This window comes from Lissotriton helveticus, chromosome 6, assembly GCF_964261635.1.
Source record: "Lissotriton helveticus chromosome 6, aLisHel1.1, whole genome shotgun sequence".
Taxonomy (NCBI): domain Eukaryota; kingdom Metazoa; phylum Chordata; class Amphibia; order Caudata; family Salamandridae; genus Lissotriton; species Lissotriton helveticus.
This window is the reverse complement of record NC_136067.1, coordinates 1,015,709,756-1,015,734,481: the sequence shown is the minus strand read 5'-3', so window position 1 is coordinate 1,015,734,481 and position 24,726 is coordinate 1,015,709,756. Positions and strand designations below refer to the sequence as shown.

At 43.4% G+C, this 24,726-nt stretch overlaps 1 protein-coding gene across 1 annotated transcript in view; it reads left to right on the top strand.

Annotated features, from left to right (window-relative positions):
* Positions 1–11,271, top strand: part of LOC144763238 (uncharacterized) — an 853,666-nt gene extending 842,395 nt beyond the window's left edge. Inside the window, exons 6-7 of the transcript XR_013596197.1 lie at positions 1,360–1,506; positions 9,617–11,271. The gene's annotated coding sequence lies outside the window, so the exon portion shown is untranslated. The remainder of the gene's footprint in view (positions 1–1,359; positions 1,507–9,616) is intronic.
* Positions 11,272–24,726: the final 13,455 nt, after the last annotated feature.

The following is a 24,726-nucleotide window of genomic DNA, read 5'->3' as shown; positions in this document are numbered from 1 at the left end:
CTGATTGTTTGTATAAATCTCCCGCAGCGAGCCAGGATGTAGGGTTCCTTTTGAGTAAAGCATATTGCCGAAGCCTCTATGTAGGTTCTTACTTTTTCGCTCAGGTATAGCTCCCTACAAAGGTTCTTCTTTCATTTGCTCTAGCTGGGCAACAGCACAGAAGGTGCAATCATGATTCTTGTTTGTGGGCACAGAGACGGCATGCTCCCCCTGTTTTTTGGTTCGCCCAAGCCGAGCTAAATTCAGCTATTGGCAAGGACAGCAGTCCCATGTATAGGATCTCTCTTCTACTTTTGGGGATGAGCGCAGCAAAGCGGTAAGACTGGGTTTTGGATACCAGGTATGATGAGTTGAGTGGGCCAGGAAAGGAGATGTTTTTATTATTTCCTGGTCTTGCCGGAATTAAATTAATTGCACTTGCTTGTTAATGCATTTTTTCCAGGATCCATATGAGATAAAAGGCAAGGCAAGAGCAGTTATATTTATTTCTGTAATGGCGAGGGCTCTCGCTAGCCAAGTTTGCCACGGGGATCCAGTTTTATCAAATTTCTCTTTGAGGCAACTCTTTAGAGATTGCTCAGGGACTTTCAGAATTTGAATGTAGTATTTTAAAAGGTCCGCATCAAGAGTTAGAGATTGTTTGATCAATCTAAGCTCCATTCAAAGTCTTGCCCTGAAAGATCTTTTTGTAGCACAGGCACTGTGCTTACTCCAGGATTTCCGAGCAGGCACCCAGGAACGCATGATACCTAAATGAATGTGCTGGTAAGAGGGGAGCTTAAATGATTTTTCTTATAACATCTGCTGATAGGCTTTTTAGCTTGTTGTTTAGTTTGATTAGTCCATAAGTAATAGCTGTCGATTTCTTGATGACATTTTTTTTGTGAGCAGAGGGTTGAGTGGTTTCTGTAAACCCGACCCCAAAGTATTTGTATTTGGGTGCTAAGATGATAGTCTTAGCACCTATGATGATTTGCTTTTTGTGTTTTTGTCTTCCCAGTACAAGAATTATTTTTTTCTGAATTGACGGTGACTTCATCGAAATATCAGATGGCACTGTGTCACTGGAATACAACATTTCCAGTTCTGGCCTTTGCATTTACAAATCATTGTTTTCAAGTGTTTTAGTCTGGGTTGGTTAATTGAACTGAACCAGAATTAATATTTCTAGAATGCACTTATTTGCTGCAGAAAAATAGGTGTTCTGGTAACATTGATCCTTTTGGTAATCCTATATCTGGCCCTGCTATATTCCCATGGCTGGGTAAGTAAGAGTGAGTACATTGCTGTAGAAGGCTAAACAGCTTCAAATAGTCTTACAAAGGATTTAATAATCTTTATCATTTGTCACCTCTGCAGATCAACTTAAAGAAGAAGGAGAATGTGGGGACCACGAGACAGCTTCATAAACGGTCTCCCAAGTCACTGTTTTGGCCCATGGTGTAATGGAGTGGTAGTCTGTCAAAATACCTTGGAACCATTCAAACATTTGGGATCTTTAGATCTGTAAGTAGGGATAGGTGTAACTTGCATATTTTGCTGTTGTTGTTTAATTATATGGAGTTACAGAAAAAGGATGCAAACTTAAACAAGGAGCGTAAGCCAGTATTTAATGCTATTATCTTAGCATAGAATGTACCCTTGTATCAAAAAGGGACACAAGGATGAAAGGTGAGCCCAGAAAATTGTGCTAAATGCAACAGAACAAAAACATCATCAGAGAGCAGCCACTCGCGCTTGCTAAGTTCATTGTTCCTGTGCTCCTGGGGTAGGCCTTTGCCGCAAAATACTCTTAATTACTCAAGCGGGCAACATCACATATTTTCTGGGAATTTTGCATCACAATGGTAATGGAGAATTACCTAAAATACTCTGATTCCTAGGACGTAATTAATCTTTCAGCCTGGCCTACATGTTAGTGCTTGCCAGTTTAAGCACTAAGGGCCCGATGTAGGTAAATCTAATTTACCACTTCTAAAATACCGAATCATACCGATTCGGTATTTAAGAAGTGGTAAATTAGAGGGGGGGGAAATGTAGGTAATTCTGATTCGGTAAATACCGAATCTATAAGATTCGGTATTTACCGATTCCTATGGCCCTTGAAGCCCATAGGAATCAATGTGGAATACAGAATCGGTATTTACCGATTCGGTTGTTACCTATTCTTGCAAGGGTGCAGGGGGTGTCACTTTGACACCCTCTAGCACCCCAATTACAGGCTTGTGTGCCATGTGGCACACAGTCATACCCTAAGGGCATGTCTGTGTGTCACATGGCACAGGTGTGCATGCACAGATGTGCATGCACACCTGGATTCGGTATTTTACCACCCAATTGGATTGGGTGGTAAAATACCGACTTTTGAAGGCCTGTGGCACTCTTCAGAGTGCCACCTACATCTCTATTTACCGATTCTGTACATTTACCGATTCGGTATTTTACCGAATCGGTAAATGTACAGAATCGGTAAAATTACCGAATCTGTACTTATGTAGCCCCCTACATAAGAAAACCATAATACCGGTCGGAAACGGCCGAATTCGGCCGTTTCCGACCGGTATTAGGGCTCATACATCGGGCCCTAAGGGCCTCATGTCACAAAATCGACAGGGTAAGTGACCACAAAAGTGCTTGTCATTATGTACAAAACCCCTTTTATGAGCTAGAAAATAAATTCAACTAATAAAAGGACTTTCGAGATTGTTTCTGAATTTCAAGCAGGAGTGGTCATCAAAGGGGCCCTCCCTCTTTTTTCCTATTCGGAAAGGAATTTATTGATCATTTACGACTGCAATTTAGGTCACAAAGTATTGATGAGCTAACACCCCCAAGTTGGGTGGTAGCTAATTTGCATAGGGGGAGTGGGTTCCCTTAGGTGGCCTGCGCCTTTGGGGATCACTTTGACAACCTCAAAAGGAAGATATTTTCCAAACTGAAAAAATGTTTTTCAGAAAAGCAGAGAGTTCCTTTAAAAATAAAAAATAAATTCCATTTTCAAATGCGGTCATAATGTCAGTGGTTTGCTGCCCCTTGAGGGCCACTATTCGTGATTTACAGCCAATTGGCACATTCCTAATGAATATTAATTAGGGAAGCCATTCTGAAACTTCCTGCAGTTAAGTATTTTGTGAACCAACCTATTCGCAAAAAGTATGTGTGTAATTTGCTATCACATTTTACGATCAAACGAATAATACAGTTGACTCTATGTCAGGCAAAACCTGGGTGTACAGGACAGGAAAAAAAATAATGACCCTTACACCCTGGGATAAACCTCCAAGTGCATGGGGCCCATTATATTTAGTTTTTTTCAAAACAAATTCCTGCTTTGGGAGTTTGTTTTTGAAGAACTAAAATGTTTTGAAATGTTTGCTAGCCGGCTGGCTGATAATCATGTCTAGCAGAATTGTTTGTCAAACATTTCCTAACTAGACAGGAATCGCCATGACAACAGCTAATGTCAATGTAGAGAACAGTCCACCGGGCCGGTGGACAACTCTAAATTTGACAGACGTAGCTCAATCAGAATGGCAGAGGTATTGTCCTCCGCCATCTTAGCAGAGTTAACGCCAATCCCCAGAACAATGTTGTGTTCTGTTTACATTGATCCTTTTGGTAATCCTATATCTGGCCCTGCTACATTCCCGTGGCTGGGTAAGTAAGAGTGAGTACATTGCTGTAGAAGACTAAACAGCTTCAAATAGTCTTGTTGAAATCTGCATAAGGCACATTAACACTTAGGGGTAGATTCCGAGTTCGGCTGGAAAATGTTCTACCCGACATGGACCTGTCAATATTTCCAACCGAACCATACACATGCCTTCCGAATAGCTGAGTACTATGCGATGCTTGAAATTCACGACGACTCGTCCGGAAATTATATTATATGTCTGAGTCAGCAGGAAAGGCCAAGCCACAACACGACACGAACGAGTCGGACGCGAACGATGCCACATAGTCCAGCATTTTAACAACCCAATAGACACCTACGCGAACGATTACACACAGCCAAGCACATATACGACGCAACAGACTCCGTCTCATCCCCGTTGGACTTGTTCTGTGCGATACGGAGCTAAAATATGCCTCATCCAAATGCTTTGAGCAGCAGGAAGAATAGCCCTGTACGACGCATACAAAATACGCATTGTACTTGCTTGTCCGTAAACTGCTTGTGCAATGCCTCCGTAAGACTCGATTTCAGTGTTTCCTGAGCCTGTTAGGACGTGACATAGAGCACGAATTGGAGCGGACAATTCGGTCAGATATTTGCCTGTTATACGCATCGTACTTGCTGGTTCGTATGAAAAACCTCCGGATACAAGTCGGTCGGAAGGTAAGCCTACGAATAGCATTGGGAAGGAATTTTTTCCAGAATCGGAATCGACCCCAAAATGTATGCTATTTAAACACCAGTCATGTAAATAGTGAAGTTCCATTGCTATTTGCAAGGCTATTGCCCAAGTTGTATATACTGGCTGGTGTTTAGAAAGCCACCAGGTGAATAATGAAGTTTGTTTTCTGTTTGTAAGGCCCCCAGCCAAACAGTAGATTATTTCTGCGATTTAGCCAGCAGCTGGGTAAATACTGACATCATTTTGCTATTTGCCAAGCTACTGGTGAAATAGTATGTAATATCTGCTATTTAACCAGCAGCTAATGAAAATCATTATGTTTACTTGCTATTTGCATTGCTGATCGCCAGATTGGAAGTAATGCCGACTGTTTTGCCAGCAGCCGAGTAGTGAGTGAAGTTTCTTTGCTGTTTGATTGACTGCTGGCCTAATAGTACATAGCTTCTGCTAGTTAGTCATGGGCAAGGTAAATAGCTACGTTTCCATGTTATTTGCATGGCTGCCATCTAAACAGTGCAGAATCAGTACTGCCAATGGCCGGATAAATAGTGAAGTCTTTCTGCTGGTTACACAGCCTCCAGGCACAACAACTGAAATCTTTATTAATTACACAGTGGCCGGATAAATAGCAAAGTTTCTATGCTAATAGTAAATAAGTTCTACTCTGTAGCCAGCGGTCAAATAAATAGCAGACAAAATTAATTATTTACCCAGTGGTTGTCTATATAGCTGCCACTTAATGCTTGGTTTACATAAACGTCGTTCCTTCCAAGCCCAATCGAACAATCTGTGAAGAATGAATGACTCGTGCACAGTCAAAATATTGAGTTTTTTATTTCGATATACAGAAATATCGAGTTGACAATATCGACAGTGTCAAATATCGATGTTCTGTATATCGATGTAAAAAATATCGATTTGATGTCTTTAGTGAAATATCGATGTAAGTAATATCGAAAGGAAAAATATTGACATGTAAAAATATCATTTTTGTATGTTTTTTGAAATATTTTATAGTTAGTGTTAAGTATTGAATTGTGTTTAAAATGTGTTTAATAATGTTTTTTTTATATTGTTTTAGGAGCGGGATGTTGGGTTTATAGGGGATAAGAGTGGGGAGTGTATTAAAAAAGTTAAATAAAAATTATAAATGTTTTTAAGTATGACATTAATTTATTACATTTCGAATTTCAAATTAAATTTTAGGAGCGGGATGTTGGGTTTATAGGCAATAGGGTGGGGAGTGTTTTAAAAAAGCTCAATTAAATTTTTAATGTTTTTTAAATTTAATTATGAAATTAATCTTTGAAATTTTGAATTTTTCATAAAATTTTAGGAGAGGGATGTTGGGTGTAGAGGGGATAAGGGGGGGAGTGTTTTAAAAAAGTTTAATTAGATTTATATCCATACTAATATTATAAAGAGAGAGCCCAAACCTTTGAGGCGGGTAATCTTAGTAACCACAGCATCAATCACAACACCCTATACAGCGTTGGAAAGGGCAGTTGCAGCAGAAGGACATAGGCTATGCAGACGGCCACCATATATATATATTTTTTGCAGAGTTTTATATAGCGCGAACTTGACCCGAACTGAATCAGGTATCAGAGAGCTTTACATAGCACCAATTATGTTACATGAGGACTCACATTCATTTTTGTTAGGCACGGGGAGATTAAGTGATTTGCCCAGAATCACAGGATGTTTGGCGTCGTTACCAAGACTCAAACCCAGATCCGAGGTCGAGCGCCTTAGCCGTTAGGCCAACTCTTCTATACATTTAAAAGGTAAAAGAACCGTGCCAGAAAAGTAGTCCCTTGTGGGCGTGTCTGCGTTGTGCTGTGGGTGTGGGCTGGGGGCGTGACTAACACTGGGGGCGTGTGGTACGGCCATCACATCGTGGGCTGTGGGCGTGTGCTGGGGGCGTGACACGCTGGGGGCGTAAGAAACGCTGGGGGCGTGTGTCCGGCCTTCATGCCATGTGAACGCAATTGCGTCGCATCAAGGGGCACGCTGGGGGCGTGAGAAACGCTGGGGGCGTGTGCTATGTTCCGCCCTTCATGCCATGTGGGTCGTACGTTAATCAGAAGATCTTCTGCTGTGGCCGTGTGCTGGGGGCGTGACAAACGTGTTCACCTGGAGGCCTGGTAAGTAACGTTACTGCAGCCTCTCCTGCGCGCTGTTACTGAACTCTCTCATTCAACTAAATTACACGCGCCTTCTACCATCAACCAGAGCTCTAGCCGGGCTCAGGCGGCGGATCAGTACACTAATTACACACGCCTGATAACATCAACCAGGGCTGCAGCTGGGCCTCAAGCGGGGGGAACACGCGCGTGCTACCATCAAACAGTCCTGCATTTGGGCCTCAATGAGCGTGTCTGCGGGGACAATTACTGCAGCCTCTCCTACTTGCTGTCACTCATCTCTCTCATTAAACAGATTTATCCGCGGCTGATAACTCTCTCATTCAACGACATTACACATGCCTGCTAACATCAACCAGGGCTGTAGCCGGGCTCAGGCGGCGGATCACTACATCAATTACACCCGCCTGCTAACCAGGGCTGCAGCTGGGCCTTCTCCGTCCCTATTCTAATGAAACAAAAAATGTTGTCTACCGCGAGATTTTAAAATAAATTGCCCTTGCCAAATACACACATTACACACATTCTATTTCATACCTGGACAACGTCGGGACGGGCTGCTAGTATTTTTTAAATTACATTTTACATTAAATTGTAGGAGCGGGATGTGTTTAGGGTGGGGAATGTTTTAAAAAAAGTTTCATTCAATTTTAATTTGTTTTTTACTGTAAGTATGAAATTAATTTTTTTAATTTCGAATTTTACATTAAGTTTTAGGAGCGGGATGTTGGGTTTATAGGGGATAAGGGTGGGGAGTGTTTTAAAAAATTCAATGAAATTTAAAAACATTTTTAATTTACGTATGAAAGTAATGTTTTAAATTTCGAATTTCAAATTACATTTTAGGAGCGGGATATTGAGTTTATAGGGTATAAGGGTGGGGAGTGTTTTAAAAAATGTAAATTAATTAAAAAAAATATTTAAATTTAAGTATGAAATACATTTTTTAATTTTTGAATTTGTAATTTATTTTTATGAATGGGATTTTTGCTTTATAGAGGATAAGGGTGTGGAGTGTATTACAAATATTTGGATATTTTCTTTAAAGTAAAATAAAAGAAAATTGTTAATTTTATTTTTTAAATTAATTCAAGATTTCAATTAATTAGGTTAAGTATTCAGCACATACCCCAATTAAATTTATATGGAGTGGAAATAGTAAATTAATTAGGTTCAGTGTCCAGCACCTACCCCAATTTAATTTAGATTTGAGTGGGAGTAGTAAATTAATTTAAGTCAGTGTCCAGCACCTACCCCAATTTAATTTAGACTGTAGTTGGAATAGTAAATTAATTAGGCTCAGTGTCCAGCACCTACCCCAATTTAATTTAGATTGGAGTTGTAATAGTAAATTAATTTAAGTCCGTGTCCTGCACTTACCCGAATTTAATTTAGGTTGGAAAGGGAATAGTAAATGAATTAGGTTTAGTGTCCAGCACCTACCCCAATTTAAGTTAGACTGGAGTTGGAATAGTAAATTAGTAATTTTGTTGGTAAAATGTACTTTCTATTAAAATGTTATTGTGCTATTAGGTGTTTTATTTGGACTGCAAAGGTAATATTTGTTGCATAGTCCACACTAACGGGGTCATCCTACCGTGGACTGGGACCACCCGCCATTGGTGCGGTGGTCCCGTTAGTGACATTAGGATGCGCCCGCCACACTGGCAGGCGCATCCTGCATTCTCGACATTGTGGCGGGCGGTGCTCTCAGTATGTCGTGCACTTCCATGCACAACGTGGCAGGCACCGTGCGGTGGCTGCCATGTTGTGCATGGAACTGCAGGGGGTACCATAGGTACCCCCCCATGTGCACCCCCACCCACCAGAATCCCTGGGGGCCAGCTACGGGCCCTCAATGGCAAAAACCTCCTGCCTTTCCGTGGCGGCCGGCATGTCCCCGCTATTATGCTAATATGGATGGCGGTGTCTCCCAGATACCACCACCACCATGTTAGCAGTGTTTCCGTCCGGTCGACTCTTTGACCGGACGGAAAACCGGTGAATGGTCTTTCCATCTGCTGGGGTCCCCCCCGCCATGGTAATGTGGCGAGGGAAAAGTTCAGAGCGGGCGGTGGTTTTTAGCGTGCGGATCGCCACTGCCATACGGGCTGTGGCATTCCGCCCGCTAATCTAATGACCCCCAAAGTGCAGATTTTTGTAAATATTTCCACAAACATTGGTTGAAGTGGAAATAACATCCTTGTATAGATGTGTGGGGGTATAATTTGAGGATAGAGTTTATCATGGCTTGTTCAAAGTCTATTACTATTCTTTGAGGGAAGAAGTGGTTTGTTTCTTGCTTTATTTTACCTAACATTTCAGTATATGTTTTATTTTGTTTGTTTGGTAACAAAGCATATATAAATGGCATGCAAGTGTTATGGTATTGCCCATGAATACTGTACGGTTAGTGGAATGGTTTAGGGCATATGCTAAAGGTGCCATCCATCATCCATGTTTGGCTGTGTTGAAGTTTATTCATATTGTTTGCTCTAGTAAACATAATAATACTTTTATCTTTATTTTTGTTATCAAAGAAGATAACAGGTTCATCATTATGTGTTATACTAAGTTCAGGGGGAATTATAACATCCTGAAAAGTTTTACCTGTAGGTATTGCTGGTCTGTCGATGTTTTCGTTCTAGCTATTGTTCTGGCCCTGGCCTGACGAGGAGCAAGCCCTATGATGAAGCATGACACCCAAATGGGTGGGTGAGGGCCCCACTTCCCAAATTGGGAGACACCCACGCTCCACTACTAAGTAAGGGTGTTGACCAACCTAGCCTTGTTCTCTTCTTTCCCCACCCTACAGGAACTGCATACTCCTTTGATGCTACATTAAATCCAACCTATATTTCTCATAAATATCTTCCACTGTCTGCCCAACAATGCAGCTCGCAAAAATATCATCACAGACATAGTGACAAGAATCCCAGGTAGCACTCATGATTCTTAAATCTACAGACACAGTGGCATATATACAGGTCTCCTTGGGGGGTGAATTTGGCAAAGGATACCTGCTCAGTAAACACATGTAACACTGTTTTGCTGACTCTCTGGTCATTGTGAAACATAGTATTGAGTAATCTATTGCCTTCTACCCTGCAGGTGACAGCGCATATGGTGTGCACTCTTTCATACTGACACCATACCTGAATCCGACTACACCAAGTGAACAGCGATACAATGCAGCACACATATCAAAACGCAATGTGATCGAGAGGACCTTTGGCTTGCTGAAATGTAGGATCCGCTGCCTACATATAACTGGCGGGGCATTGCAGTGCAGGCCATACACTTGTTGCAAAATTGTGGCTATTTGTGCATGTTGCACAATATTGCAACTTCGAGAGGCATACCCCTGGACCTAAAGGATAGTGAACCTGATGAGGATGATGAGCCAGGAAAACCTCAACAAGCAGCAAGTGTTTCAAGTGTAGCAGAAGGAAGACAGAGACGTGCAGAAATAAAACAGGACTATTTTTAAGTTGGGTAATGATGATACGAGATACTACATGGTTTCATTGCTATTGTGATTTATTCAATCACAAAATCAGGTAGTGTTAATACACATATACCAAGAAATAAACATGCAGTGTGACAGTCAGAATGCAACAGGATAACATTGCAATGGAACTTGTGTGTCAACCCTACCAAATGAATGCTCCTGTTTACCTCGCCAAATAGCATTCCTTTGCTCAATGCCACACTATTTTCTGTGGCCATGCCCTCCCGTGGGCCGGTCTGTGTGCTCTGTCACACCACTTGTTGAGACTTCTAATGCATAAATATTTCTTGCACTGCGCCTTCTGCATTCAGTCACTGGTGCCATGATGCTATTGAGGCTGGAGGGCTCCTCACTATCCTCTCCACCAAGTACATCACTGCCACCAACTGAAGCAGTTTGCAATTGCTCCATAGCATCGGTGACCTGTATCAGTCCTCTGGCCACATCACCACAGCAATGGGACATTTCGACTTGCATGCCTACAGCACGTCGAGACAGGTGAGCTGTTGTGGTGCTCATGCGGTTGATGGCCCTAGTGTAGCCATCTAAACAGCCAAGTACTTAATAGTGGCTTTTGCAGTGGGACACATGGTTTTCCTGCATTACCTTGCATAAATCCTTGATGGCTTGTGTCATGTTACTGAAATTTTCAGTTGTTTCCCTCTGTCCTTCCACCACTGCTGTTGTGAGCTGTTTGATGCTGTCCCTAATCTCTACCATGTTTTTTGAAAATGCTACAAGTTGTGACTGCATTGAATGCATGTGTTTGCGTTGCAGGCGCTGCACCTTCAACAATGCATTCTCCAGCCCACCAAAGACAGTTGATCTGTCGCCTACATCAGCTCCCATTGTGCCCTTACCCTGCGCCTCCTGATGTGGACATTGCTGCACTACATTTGGACTTGGGGTCTTGGTGTGGGTGTATGCCCAGCCTGTTTTGTTGTAGGGTCAGGTTGGCTCTCCTCTTCCATTTCGAATGCAGGTAGTGGTGCCACTGTGGGTTAGCAAACACAAAGGTGCATCACAGAGTTCTTTAAATAACAGTTCTGTTAATGAATTATGCAAAAATGATGTATTTCTTGTATTTTCAAAATTCTTTATTTTTCAACGTTAGCACCATACAGCCGACGAGTTTCGTATCTATGGGATTTCTTCAGGGCCTTTGAATTGAAGGTAGTACTTTGTTTGAGTCTTCAAGGTTGGAAATCTGTGTGGCGCCTTTCCCATTGGAATATCTTCATAAAAAATAATTATGCAAGGCCTGTGCTGAGTCTTCTTTTTTTCTATGTTAGGAATTGGAGTCAGATGATGTGGGTGATGCGGGCTTCATATGTTTTCTTTTTCAACTCCACCATGTAGTAAAGAAGATTTTTCAATCCATAAAAAACAATCTGTGTCGGTATCAATATTATCCGGCAATTCCAATGGATGAATCACTAGGACTTATGTGTGGGTACTGGAGTACCAGCAAGTCGATCATAATAAATCGACCTGTCCTCATCCACAGCGCCTTTCACCTTCTCTGAAATCCGAGTTCCCAGCAGCCCGTGGTGCCACTGTGGTCCTGCGTCTTGTGGGCACAGGTGTTGTGGGTGATGGGGCCACTGTGTTGTCATCTCCTGACTGTGCCTGAGTCTTCAGAGGTTCATGGAGTTAACTATCACCTGACTCCTGTGCAGGTGCATCTGTGATGTTAAACAGTGCAATTTCAATTTTTGTATTTAGACATGTATTTCACATAGTGCATAGTTTGTGTAATAAAGTTAGCTAGCAACGTGTCTATTTCACCTATGCTGTTTTGATCCCTCCTTGCCTTTCCAATTGGAGTTGCTGACTGCTTATCCCAAAATGCATTTGTGTGTAGCAAGTAAAATATGGACTGGAGTAGTATTTGCTGCACTAAGCCTGATCTCACTTAAGGGGTATTTTATAAAATGTACCATTGAATGCTCATTTGTATGGATCTTACCTTGGGAAGTAATGCCCCGATTACTTACCGGTAATCTTCATTACTCCGAGTTAGTCTTCCTCACCAAATGACTAACAAAGTGAGCTTCAGCTCCAGGCCAGAACCCTCCAAAGCAAAAGTTAGCCTCCCATGCCTCCCATCCCTTCCCAATATGGCCGACCCATACACCTCATGACCACTATAAGAGGCGGGCTGGCCCAACCCCAAAGCCTGAAACTACCAAGCCACACAATGAAGCCGATAGCCAGACAGGGAGGGAGGGACGGGAACTCATGTCGCGAGGAAGACTAACTCGTAGTAATGAAGATTACTGGTAAGTAATCTGGGCATTACCTCCTCATCAGTCTTCCTCGCCACATGACTAACGAAGTGAGCACATACCCAAGCCAGGAAGGCATCATGGTACACAAGACCACTACCAAGGCGGAAACAGGTAACCAGAACAATGTTTAATCCACTGAGAAAAGAAACAACAGAACCACAACATAGCCCAAACAAGGGACAAATCAACAGGAGGCAGAACCAGCACTCAGAACAGCTCCTGCAAAATCCCCAGGAGGAGAGCCCCCCAGGACCACCTGATAGTGTTCCATAAACATGTGAGGAGACGACCACGTTGCAGCCCGGCAGATATCTTCCGTGGACACACCCTTAAAAGAGGCCCAAGACACAGAGACGCTCCGGGTGGAACGACCCTGGACCACCCCGGGGGGATCAGAACCCTGGGAATCGTACACCAGCAGGATAGCCTGCTTCACCCAGCGACTCAGAGTAGACACCGAAGGCTTGTGACCATGCCTGAGATTTGTCTCCTCATGTGTTCCAGTCTGATCAAGTAACACAGAATAGTAGCGTGATGTAGTTCTATGTGGGATTGACCCAGTCAGCTTATGATGTAGCTGTGAATTGTCGATTGTGCCGATAATGGTGTGTTGGTAAATTGAAATCACTGCACAAGTCTTGGAACTCTCTAAATTCTCTTTTGGTTAACATCTGATAAATTGAAATCGCAGCACAGGTTTTGAAACTCTTTAAATTCTCCTTTAGGTTTACATCTGATAAATTCAAATCACAGCTCAAGTATGGGAACTCTTTAAATTCTTTTTTGGTTAACATCTGATAAAATTAAATCACAGCACAGGACTTGGAACTCTTTAAATTCTCTTTTGGTTAACATCTGATGAATTCTCTTTTGGTTAACATCTGATGAATTGAAATCACAGCACAAGTCTTGGAACTCTTTAAATTCTCTTTTGGTTAACATCCGATAAATTGAAATCACATCACCAGTCTGGAAACTTTAAATTATCTTTTGGTTAGCCACATACACCCTAGTCCAGAAGGAGCGTTTTAGTCTTACAAGTTATTGATATCACATTTCAAAATCATAAAAGTCCCAAAGAAAATCTTCCAGTAGTATGATGTGCAGTTCTTTTCTTTATTCAGTCAATTCATCAATGTCAGCCAACTCTAAAAACAGTTAATACAATTAATAGCCGACCTGTTTCGTCCCCATCTAAGACCTCATCAGGGCTGTAAAGTAAAGAATAGAAAATCATAATCCAAACATAAACATTCAAATGGTGCATTACAGTTTGACCATATATACATAAACAAGGGCGGATGGTATCGACTGAACATTTAATTCCTACTCTGCCTATTTAACAATCTATGCAACCTTTTCATAGGTCTGAATAACTTAATAATGCTGTATTCGTACCATGGAGAAACAAACCTTACAAGAAACATGCATTAAAGCAAAAGGTTGATTCTTTACATTGAATCTCTGTCTTGGTTGATCTCTCACTATCAGTATCCCTATATTTGATGAGTCTAAGGGTAGAATCTTCAACCTCTTCATTATGATCAATGTTTGCACAGCAAGCATGACCCAGTGTGAAAAAGATACCACCAGGAACAAAGACCAAGTAATCTCACCTCCAACTAATTTGAATCCACAGGTCGATATCTGACCTTGAGTCTTATTTCTGTTGCAACCAATCGGTCGCAAATGTAAAAACTCTCTGTCAAAAACAAAAAACATCACATGTCCTAAATTAACTTAACAGACTAGACATCTATATAACTCTAATCTAATAGCAACACCGCAATCATGTAATGACTGAAAACCCTCTGCTCACCTTAATTCATGTTGGTTCACTTTCCAACTCCTAAACCATATCTCAGATAAAAGAGTTCCTTCTTAGCACCCAAATCTGATCCCCATCTTCATTTTGTGCACAAATCTTACTGTATACAAAAGGAGTGAATATTAGTTTGTTTACACCATTTGTTTCTCTAGTAAAAAGAACGTAAAAAAATATCCACCTCTACTCCCCATCTGCTCACCTTTTAATCACTTCAATTCTTAGAGAGCTTCATGTAAGAAATCTGGACAGTACTATTTCTACGATCCCCAAGTCTTTACCAGAACACCATATATCTACTGCAACAAAGAAATGACAAAAATACATTAATATTGTCATTAAAAAGTCACCACCTATTTTTAGCAGCATGTATCCGGTGATGTCTTGAAACAACCCTCCCTCTTACCATTCTAGTCCAGAATATCGCCAAGTTCCTTGCTTCCTGCTCAATAAATCCGGAATGAGTTGAGATGCCCGCCATGCTCACTTTTAAATTCCCTTTTACCCAATCACAATCATGTAAACCAAGTATTGCTCCTGATCCTCCAATCACCGAGGTTCCTCTATTAAGGGCCCACATGTTTCCTCTCCAGTCCGCTACTGTAAGATAGTTTTGCTTGCACTGCGCAGGTCCATTAAGTGTACATGCTTCCCTGCATCCTGATTTCCTATTCAAAACACGGAGTTCCCTCTCTGGTAGGCCTGTGTGCTTTCCCTCTCATTCGATCAAAAGAATATAAGTTGAACGATTCTACTTAAAAATAGATTCAGCTACGTTCCGCAACCCATTATTCCCACACGAAGCGAAACTATCTTCCTATTTAAGGAAAATACATTGCTTCTGTTTCTGACCGGCGTCACTAAAAACGTAAAATAACGCCCCACCGGAAATACTCCATGGTGGTTGTACCACCAATCAATGTGTTTGTGTCAAATATCCAGACCAATCCGAACGCGTTTACCTCGCTGCTTTCGTTCTACCTTGTACCGAAGATTATCAATACTGCCTCTTAAACCAACATTTCTAAAAACATCAATTCTACTTCCACATGGTTACTGCTATGTTCCTCAACCCATTATTCCCATGTAAAGTGAAACTGTCCTCCTGTTAAGGAAAACACATCACTTCATTTACCAGCCGGCTTAGCACAAAAATTAACATTATACCGCCCAACCAGAAATACTCCTTGGTAGTAATATCACCAATTAGCGTATTCAGGTCTAATATCTAGACCAATCCAACAGCGTTTACCACGCCGCTTCCAATTTTGTTCTACATTATGACACAAATTTACTATACGGACGTTACGAACCAACATCGCTCCAAAACATCCAAATTCCTTTCTTATTAGTGAAACAAACCGCCTCTGTTACATGGGTCCAGCACGAACAATGTAAAGTATTCCAAAATATCAGAATTCCTTTGCGGTAAATTGTGAAGCCAATCAGCGCTTGTATTCTAGAATCTCAGCAAAACGGAGAAACCTCCCCGCTAGAAATGTCACAGTGACACTCTTTGTACTCGTTTGACTTGATATCCTCCATGTGGGTAACATTCCTCAATCTGCATCACTGAACACTGTTACATCCTATCAAAGCATACCCAAATCTATTTGCCCAAATATTCCAACCCACACATCAGGTGTACTGAGACGCCCTGATGTGCGTAATATGCTTTGTCCCATGAACTTTCCAACAGGAGATGGGGGCTAATATCTCACATCCTGAATCCACAGGTAATCAACTGCTCCAATACGTGACTAAATTTGATGTATACCATTAATCATGATCCTCAAAGGAAATATGAATCCGAACATACTACACCTATATTGCCTATACTGACATTACCACTAGTAACGTCAATATTGCCATATAAAAGGGAAAACATTTCCATACTACTCTATAATTCTATGATTGCCTCATTATCCCAGGTACCCATCACCCTAAAAGGTTGATCATCTCCTCTTGTCTAAACCAGACAACCCTCTTAAAAACATTATTCGACAGTACTCTATACATCCAACTTCCATAGTTCCTAGATGATATTGTTACACGTCACCCTAGCCAAGGTGATCATCTCCTCTACTCTACTTAGACAACATCTCCTCCTCACTAATCTAGACAAAACACCTAGGTGTTGTTCCAAACTTCTCATTCCACAACACCTAATTATCTTGCTCATTTCCAAATTAGATTCTACCCTGACCCGTGGACCCTTATGTCAGGAAATAATGTAGTTCTGTATCGGTATTCAAACCTTGTGTGACAGTTCTACTCTTGCTGATCCATCTGGCTTCTGCCAGTCTGATCCTTAATTCCCAATCGCCCCCTGTAATATTCGGGATCACCTTCTGTATACCATGAAACCTAAACTCTTTCTGAGTACTATGTTGTGCCTCCATGTGCAGATACAGTGGTGATCTGATATCTTGATTAATAACTGCACGTCTGTGCTCCTGAATTCTGGTTTTCAAGCTCCTTTTTGTACTTCCAATAGATACTCTTTTGCAAGCACATATAATTGCATAAATGTCTCCTATGCTGTTGCAATTGATAAATTCATTAATAGTATAGCGTTTAGCACTATCATACATGAAATCTTTGCTTTTGTTAATATCTAAAACACACACATTACAGGATCCACAAACATAAAAACCTTTTGGAGACTGTGGTAACCAATTTGAATTAGCTAGACTAATAGGTCGAACATAATTTTTAGACACCTTTTCTTTAATTGTAGAACATCTTTTATAAGTTACCACTGGTCTTTTGCCTACCAGCTCCAACAGGCCAGGTACGCCCTTCAATAAATTCCAGTTTTTACCAAGTGCTTTGATAATCCTATCCTTTTGTACACAGTAAGTCGTGACAAAAGTTACACACTTTTTGGATTCTGTTTTGGACTTTTGTACCAAAGTTGATTCTCTTTTAATTTTTAACACCCTTTCCTTAGCTTTGACCAGGTTACGAGTCTTGTAACCCCTCTTGCTTAACCTATTTTGAAGATTGTCCAGTTCAATTTTAAAGTCACATTCCAAACTGCAGTTCCTGCATACTCGAATCATTTCCCCATAAGGAATTCCTGTGATTACTGATGAGGGGTGGAAACTATCAGCACGTAATATCGAATTAGTAGCCGTGCCTTTCCTAAACAATTTACTGCTAATCCCATCTATATTAACACTTAATTTCACATCCAAGTATTCAATTTTCTTGGTATTGTAGTTAATGGCGAATCTAACATTAAAATCATTCTGGTTTAGGTAGCTGAAATATTCAAATAGCTCTGTCTGAGAGCCTCTCCAAATCATCAAAATATCATCGATGAAACGGGCCCAAAATAGGACAAAATCTGTCCATCTGATAAATTTAAATCATAACACAAGACTGGGAACTCTTTAAATTCTCTTTTGGTTAGCATCTGATAAATTTAAATCATAGCACAAGACTTGGAACTCTCTAAATTCTCCTGTGGGTAACATCTGATAAATTGAAATCACAGCACCTGTCTTGGAACTCTTTAAATTCTACTTTGGATAACCTCTGATAAATTGAAATCGCAACACAAGACTTGGAACTCTTAAACTTCTTCTTTGGTTAACAACTGATATACATGTAGGATACATTTCCCTGCCCAGCCCCAGACCCCCAATAGTTTTTTGTCTATTGTCAAACCAGCAAAACCCAGAGAGGTGCGGAAGCATGCAAGATCAATTTGGAGGAGCTTGTGCCTAAGTGTCCGATACTTAACATGCAGCGTATGATCGGATTAACAGCAGAGAACCTGTCTCTCTAAGGTAACCCATATAGGCTTGTGGACCACTTTGGGTGAGAAATAAATCAATTGTGCTAAGTGATGTGACCCCAGATCACTCCCCATGCCGCACGACCCCTCCAGGTCCCAAGTGCTGACGAGGGTTCGCCAATGGTGTGCCCCAGGTTTTTTCTTTGCATTGCTTTTTTCCCCCACTGTGATTTTGTTACTGCTCTCCTCTTTATTATTATTGTCTTTGTGGTTTGTGGTTTCTTAGGCGCTCCTCGTGCGCCCCGGCCCTCTGTGCTCCCCCCGCTCCCTGCTTCCCGCCGCTGCTACCCCGTGGCCCCGCCCCCTTTTTCCTTTCTCTACCCCATGACCTCGCCCATTGGCCGCCCCGCTCCCGCCTCCCAGCCGCTCCTCCCTCCCACTTCACCTCTTATGAAGACCGCGCAGCGACCGCGCAGGCACGCCAAAGGCAAGCACGTCTGTGCCCGCCCGCGCCTGGACCGCGTCCAGTGCCAGAACCCCTGGACCCCGCGCCCCCCGCAACGCCAGACTGCTCTACGATTCCAGCACCCCCCACAAACTCAACACCGGACGAGACCACCCCTGCTACCGAGCCACCCCGAAGCGCACCCAAGGGCCCTTCGCCTGCCGGAACTGCAGATTCACCAGCATCCAGCCCACCAAACCACCAACCAGAGAAGCCAACCACCTCCGCTGCATCCTTCTCAACACTCGCTCCACTTGCAAACACGCCATCGAACTCTGGGACCTCCTAGACTCCACCGCTCCCGACGTCGCCTTCCTGACGGAGACCTGGCTGAACGCCACCTCTGCACCAGACATCGCCATAGCCATCCCAAATGGCTACAAGATCTCCCGCAGAGACCGCACCAATGGAGTGGGAGGGGGAATCGCCATCATCCGCAAGGACACCCTCAGAGTCTCGACCAGCACCGCCGACACCCTCACCACCACCGAGCACATGCACTTCCAGATCCACACCGACCCCAACACCACCCTCAGAGGAACACTCGTCTACAGACCACCCGGACCAAGACCACAGTTCAGCGACACCAACGCCGACCTCGTCAGCACCCACACCCTCGCCTCCACGGACTACATCCTCCTCGGGGACCTGAACTTCCACCTCGAGAACAACAACGATGCCAACTCCACCGCCCTGATCGACAACCTTGCCAACCTTGGACTCAAACAACTCGTGACGGCACCCACCCTTCGCCGCCGGACACACGCTGGACCCCATCTTGTCCACCAGCCCCCACGTCTCCTTCAACCACACCACCGAGCCCCACTGGACCGACCATCGATGCTTCCACTTCACCTTCAGGAAACCCACCACACACCACTGCACCCAACAGTTGCCACGCCGCTGCTGCTCACCCTGAGAGCACCCGCCGAATCCACCGACCCAGACACCGCCGTGACGAACCTCAAACAGTGGATCAACGACTGCACCGACACCCTCGCACCTCTCAAGACCTCCACAACCAACCACACCAAAAAGAAAGCCGCCTGGTTCACCGAAGACCTCCGGATCTCCAGGCGCACCTGTCGGAAGCTGGAGAAGAAATGGCTCCACGACAGAACACCAGACAGCCACACAGCCCACAAGAGCGCCGCCCACAGACACCACCAACTCATCAGGACCGCCAAGAGGACCGCCTTCAAGGACCGCTTAGACAATAACGCACACAACACCAGAGAGCTCTTCAGCATCGTGAAAGAACTCTCCAACCCCAGCTCCAACACCAACGACATCCCACCATCACAAGACCTGTGCGATTCCCTGGCCGCCTTCTTTCACCGCAAGATCACCGACATCCACGACACCTTCAACAGCTTCAACTCCGACACTCCCGCATCCACCACCGAGTCCATCACCATTGCAACCACCACCTGCACCAGCCGCCTGACCGCCTGGTCCAACGTCAGCGACGAAGACACCATCAAAATCATGAACTCCATCCACTCCGGATCCCCATCTGACCCCTGCACTCACCACGTCTTCAACAAAGCCAGCACAACCATCGCGCCCCACCTCGGAAAAACAATCAACAGTTCCTTCGAGACAGCAACCTTCCCGGAAAGCTGGAAGCTCGCCGAGATCAACGCCCTTATGAAGAAGCCCAAGGCGGACCCCAAGGACCTCAAGAACTTCCGGCCTATCTTCCTGCTTCCATTCCCGGCTAAAGTGACAGAGAAGATTGTCAACAAACAGCTAACCCGCTACCTCAAAGACAACAACATCCTGGACCCCTCCCAATCCGGTTTTCGCAGCAACCACAACACCGAGACCGCCCTCATCGCCGCCACTGATGACATCAGGATCCTGATGGACAAAGGAGAAACAGCCGCCCTCATCCTCCTGGACCTATCAGTAGCCTTTGACACAGTCTGCCACCATACCCTATCAGCACGCCTCCATGATGCCGGAATTCAAGAGAAGGCCCTGGCCTGGACCACATCCTTCCTCTCCGGCAGAACCCAGAGCGTCCGCCTCCCTCCCTTCCGCTCGAAATTCACTGAGATCACCTGCGGCGTCCCACAGGGATCCTCCCTCAGCCCGACGCTGTTCAATATCTACATAGCACCGCTCGCCCAAGTCACTCGACAACACAACCTCAACATCATCTCCTATGCCCACGATACCCAGCTGATCATATCTCTCACCGAAGACCCCCACACTGCCAAAGCCAACCTCCACAGAGGAATGAAGGCCATAGCCGACTGGATGAAGGACAGCAGATTGAAGCTGAACTCAGACAAGACGGAGGTCCTCATTCTCGGACCCACCCCATCAGCCTGGGACGATTCTTGGTGGCCCACATCGCTAGGCACAGCCCCGGAACCCACAGACCACGCACGCAACCTGGGGGTCATCCTCGACTCTACCCTTTCCATGACCAGGCAAGTCAACGCCGTCTTCGCGTCCTGCTTCAACACCCTCCACATGCTCCGCAGGATCTTCAAATGGATCCCTCCCGACACGAGAAAAAACGTCACCCAGGCCCTCATCACCAGCAGACTCGACTATGGGAACGCCCTCTACTCAGGAACAACAACCAAGCTCCTGAGACAACTTCAACGAATCCAGAGCAACACCAAATACTGTAGCAAAGACAGATCACAATTTTCCATTCAAATAGTTACTTAGTAGCAATTCTGTAACTATTAGGGTTCATGACCCTAAAGGTTCATGAACATCTATACAGCACAAAGAACACACAACAGTTACAGCAAGTTAATTTACAGTACATCTGGTGCCTACAAAGGAAAGCCATATTGGCTCAGAGTTCATGTGTGCAGATTAATGCACAAAATGAGCAAGTGCAGCTTGGTTCATATTTGTGCACAACTGAACGGGGCTTAGAGGTAGATCACAAAGCTACCTACTGGATGCTGGATCACCACATTCTGCAAAGTTAAGGACCAAGGAAATAAAATAAAATAATCATCAATTCAGTGAAGGATGTAATCACGGGTCAAAATCCTCACTTGCGTCACCTGCTCTTTGCAGTAATTGATCACTCAGGAAGCTCACCTCATTTATTGTGAGGGCTTTGAGGAGCTCAAGCTTAGCAGATGTTAACAAACAGCAGTTGTCTTCAAGGTTGTTTCTTCAGCAACCCACCTCTAGTATCATAATGAGGTGTAGCACAGGCTTCATGGCACTGGGTACGTTTTCTCATTTAAGTGGACCTGTTTGGCTTTAACACCAGCAAGAGAGTGGTGGGTAATCCTACGGGACCCCTTAGGGCCTTCAGGCTCATTCATGGTAAGCACGCCCATAATCTGCATATAACACAGCCACAGAATCCATATGGGACCAAGTCCAAAATATTTTTATTGATCTGAAGTTCAGCTCCAGATTATTTTCCACAAACCAGGCATTTGAGTAGGTGTTCCTAGCCAATCAGTGCACAGTGTAGTTCCAATTGTCGGCCAATTAGGCTGGTTCATCCTTTCCCTCCTCCCTCCTATGCAAGGACTCTGGGAGAACGGTCCTCTCCCTGCTAGGCAATGTTGAGCAGCTCTCATCTCCTACCTTGCAAGTGGCATTCTCACATAAAGATACATTTATGTGCTTTGCTATGATCAGCGCACTGGTAGTATTCATTTATCACATGAGTTTGTTCTAATGTTCACAAAGGGGTATGTCTGTGATCGCTGTTCATGTTTGCAAAAATTAGGGAAACATCCTTTACAACGCAACTTTTACCACGCAGTGCCTTTACGATGCAACTTTTACAACGCAAACCATTACAACACATTGCGCTGGGGGGCGCTCTTGGATAGGGAATAGATTTAATTTACTATCCAACACCTTCCCTACTATTCACGGGGACTGGAGTTGGAATAGTAAATTAAACTATTCACTATCCAGCACCCCAAAGTGCTATGCGCTGTAAAGGCATGCGTTGTAAATACCGCGTTGTAAAGGCATGCGTGGTAAAAGCATGCATTGTAATGTCATACATCCCAAAAATTATGTTCCCACCAATATAAATACCAAAGCCTCTAAACCTAATTTAAATGGGGAGGAAACAGAATTCTCCTGGGTCACATAGTGTGCCTCCGAAACTATGAATACTCTGCTGTCAATCCGTCTTGCACAGTTTCCCTGTTATCTGGCTATCCCTATGGAAAAATCTGGCTGCATCTCTAACGAGAGAGATCATAGGTGATTGTATTGGGTGTGAGAAAGGGAAGGATATCCCGTGGCTGTCAGGAGTTTAACGAAGCTTATGTAGTGTTAACAAAGGAAGTATTTTTTTAAATCTTAGTACAGCTGAGACCCTGCATAAAAATGTCCTTAGGAACACACTTTATTCACTTTACAGCATGGAAACGAATGAGGGGAATCTAAGAAATCCTTAGTTATATGATCCTCAAACAGATCGTGCATCCCCAGGCCATCTATCTTAAACCTGCCTATGAGTCATTAGTAGAGGTGTCTCCACTTTCGCCTTAGGGCAGATACAGTAAAATTCGTATTGTGCTTTCCCCTTGGTCCTCACGCAAATCTTGACCACTTACCTTACCCGTGCGATGGCCAGAGCATGGATATTTTTTTGTAAATATTATTTAAAGTATACAAAGTGGCTTTTAACTCTGTTTAAAAAAAATAATTGTGCCCATTAGTCTAATGCTTATTTGAGGTTACTTACCCTGGTTGACGGAGAGCTGGTTTTCCGCACGGGCACTTGTTTGAGAATTGCCATGGGGCACGCCAGATGATGTCTAATCCCTGAGATCTTATACTATCTATACATGAGTTTTTGTACAAACCTGACTTATTTTATTATGTGTATTTATGTATATTGCCAATTAATTTTATTCTTATTCCCTTTTTGTGTATCTTAAAACTGTTATGCTTATTGTGCTTTTATGGATATGACGGTATTCAAATAAAGTGTTTTGAACTGCATATTAAATGGTCTATTTACTAAATTCTCATGCAACACAGTGCAGTAGTAAAAAATGCTGCTCTGTATTGTGTGAGAAGGAGAAAGCAGGACACAGATACACCCTTCTCCTCTCCCTCTAGCTCCAGTACAAAATAAGTCTGCTGAACACCATACACACACACACCTGTCAACTTAGAAAATAACTTCACTGTGTGAGCACGTGGCGGTGCCTTGGAGGGGGCCGGACCTGGTGGAGTCATGGTGTGAAGGATGGCAAAATCGTGTAACCCACAGCAGTACTGTGTGAGTAGGCAGGTATGCTTTGCACCATAGTGTAAATCTGTCAGCATAAGTCTACTGTAGGTTTTGTACTGGAAGGGGACCTTTCAAGTGCAAAATATTATGCTTACCATCACTTTAAAACATGTCGTACTTTGTATGCATGCTGTACAGTGCAGCCCACGTGCAAAGTTGATAAAAAAAGGAGAAATAAAAGCATTTCTCCTTGATAGTGAGTATTTCGAAAGGGCGATACTTTTTGAGGCAAAATTGTACCTACTTTATTTTAAGTAAATAGGGCTTTGTACGAAACACCTTGGGTGGTTGCATGGGAATGCCCATGTACAACGGCAGTTCCTCCATTACAACAGAAGAGCATCAAATGCCCAGCTGCGAGAAGAGCAAATGTTAAAAATACAATGATAATAAAATAATTTTATTGCCATTTCATTTTTTACTGCTCCCAGCCAGAGCCGTATGGGGGGTTGAGGTGGGCCATTCCTGCTCATTAGCAACATGGAAGGAGAGATGCCCACTCTAGTTTAAAGTGTGCATGTCAGTTTGGCTGCTTGTCTTGCAACGACCAGCCTGACCTTTGCACTTTTAACCTCTCCCACCTGAGCTTTGATAGACAGCTGAGTAGAGAGAAGGGACAGGACCGAAATATCTGAATGAGTTTCGGTCCATCCCAATCCAACCAACATCTCGTGTTGGTTAATATTATCAGCAGCATTAGAGTAGTGTCTGGATTGGTTAAGGGAGTTCACTCTGGGACCCATGGAGCCACAGACTGCAGAAGAGCACTGAGGATCAGAGTACACACAGCTAGTTGGTACGTAAATATTTCATTTGAACGTAAGCACTTTTTTTTATTTGATCCACTGGCACGCACTGAGAGAAACTCTCTCTGCCATAACTCCAGAGCTCCTAGTCGTGATCTGTTATAAAAGCTGTTTATAACCAGCCACCATTGAGAGCTTTCGAGTTGACCTAAAGGCATTTCTGGTTTCTCACAATGCTTGCCAGTGGGTCAAAATCTTTGCTTCATCAGCCTACCACATTTGATTGTCATTATCTGCCACTGCTATGCACCACACTTCAAATTCAAATTCAAAAAGTCTTT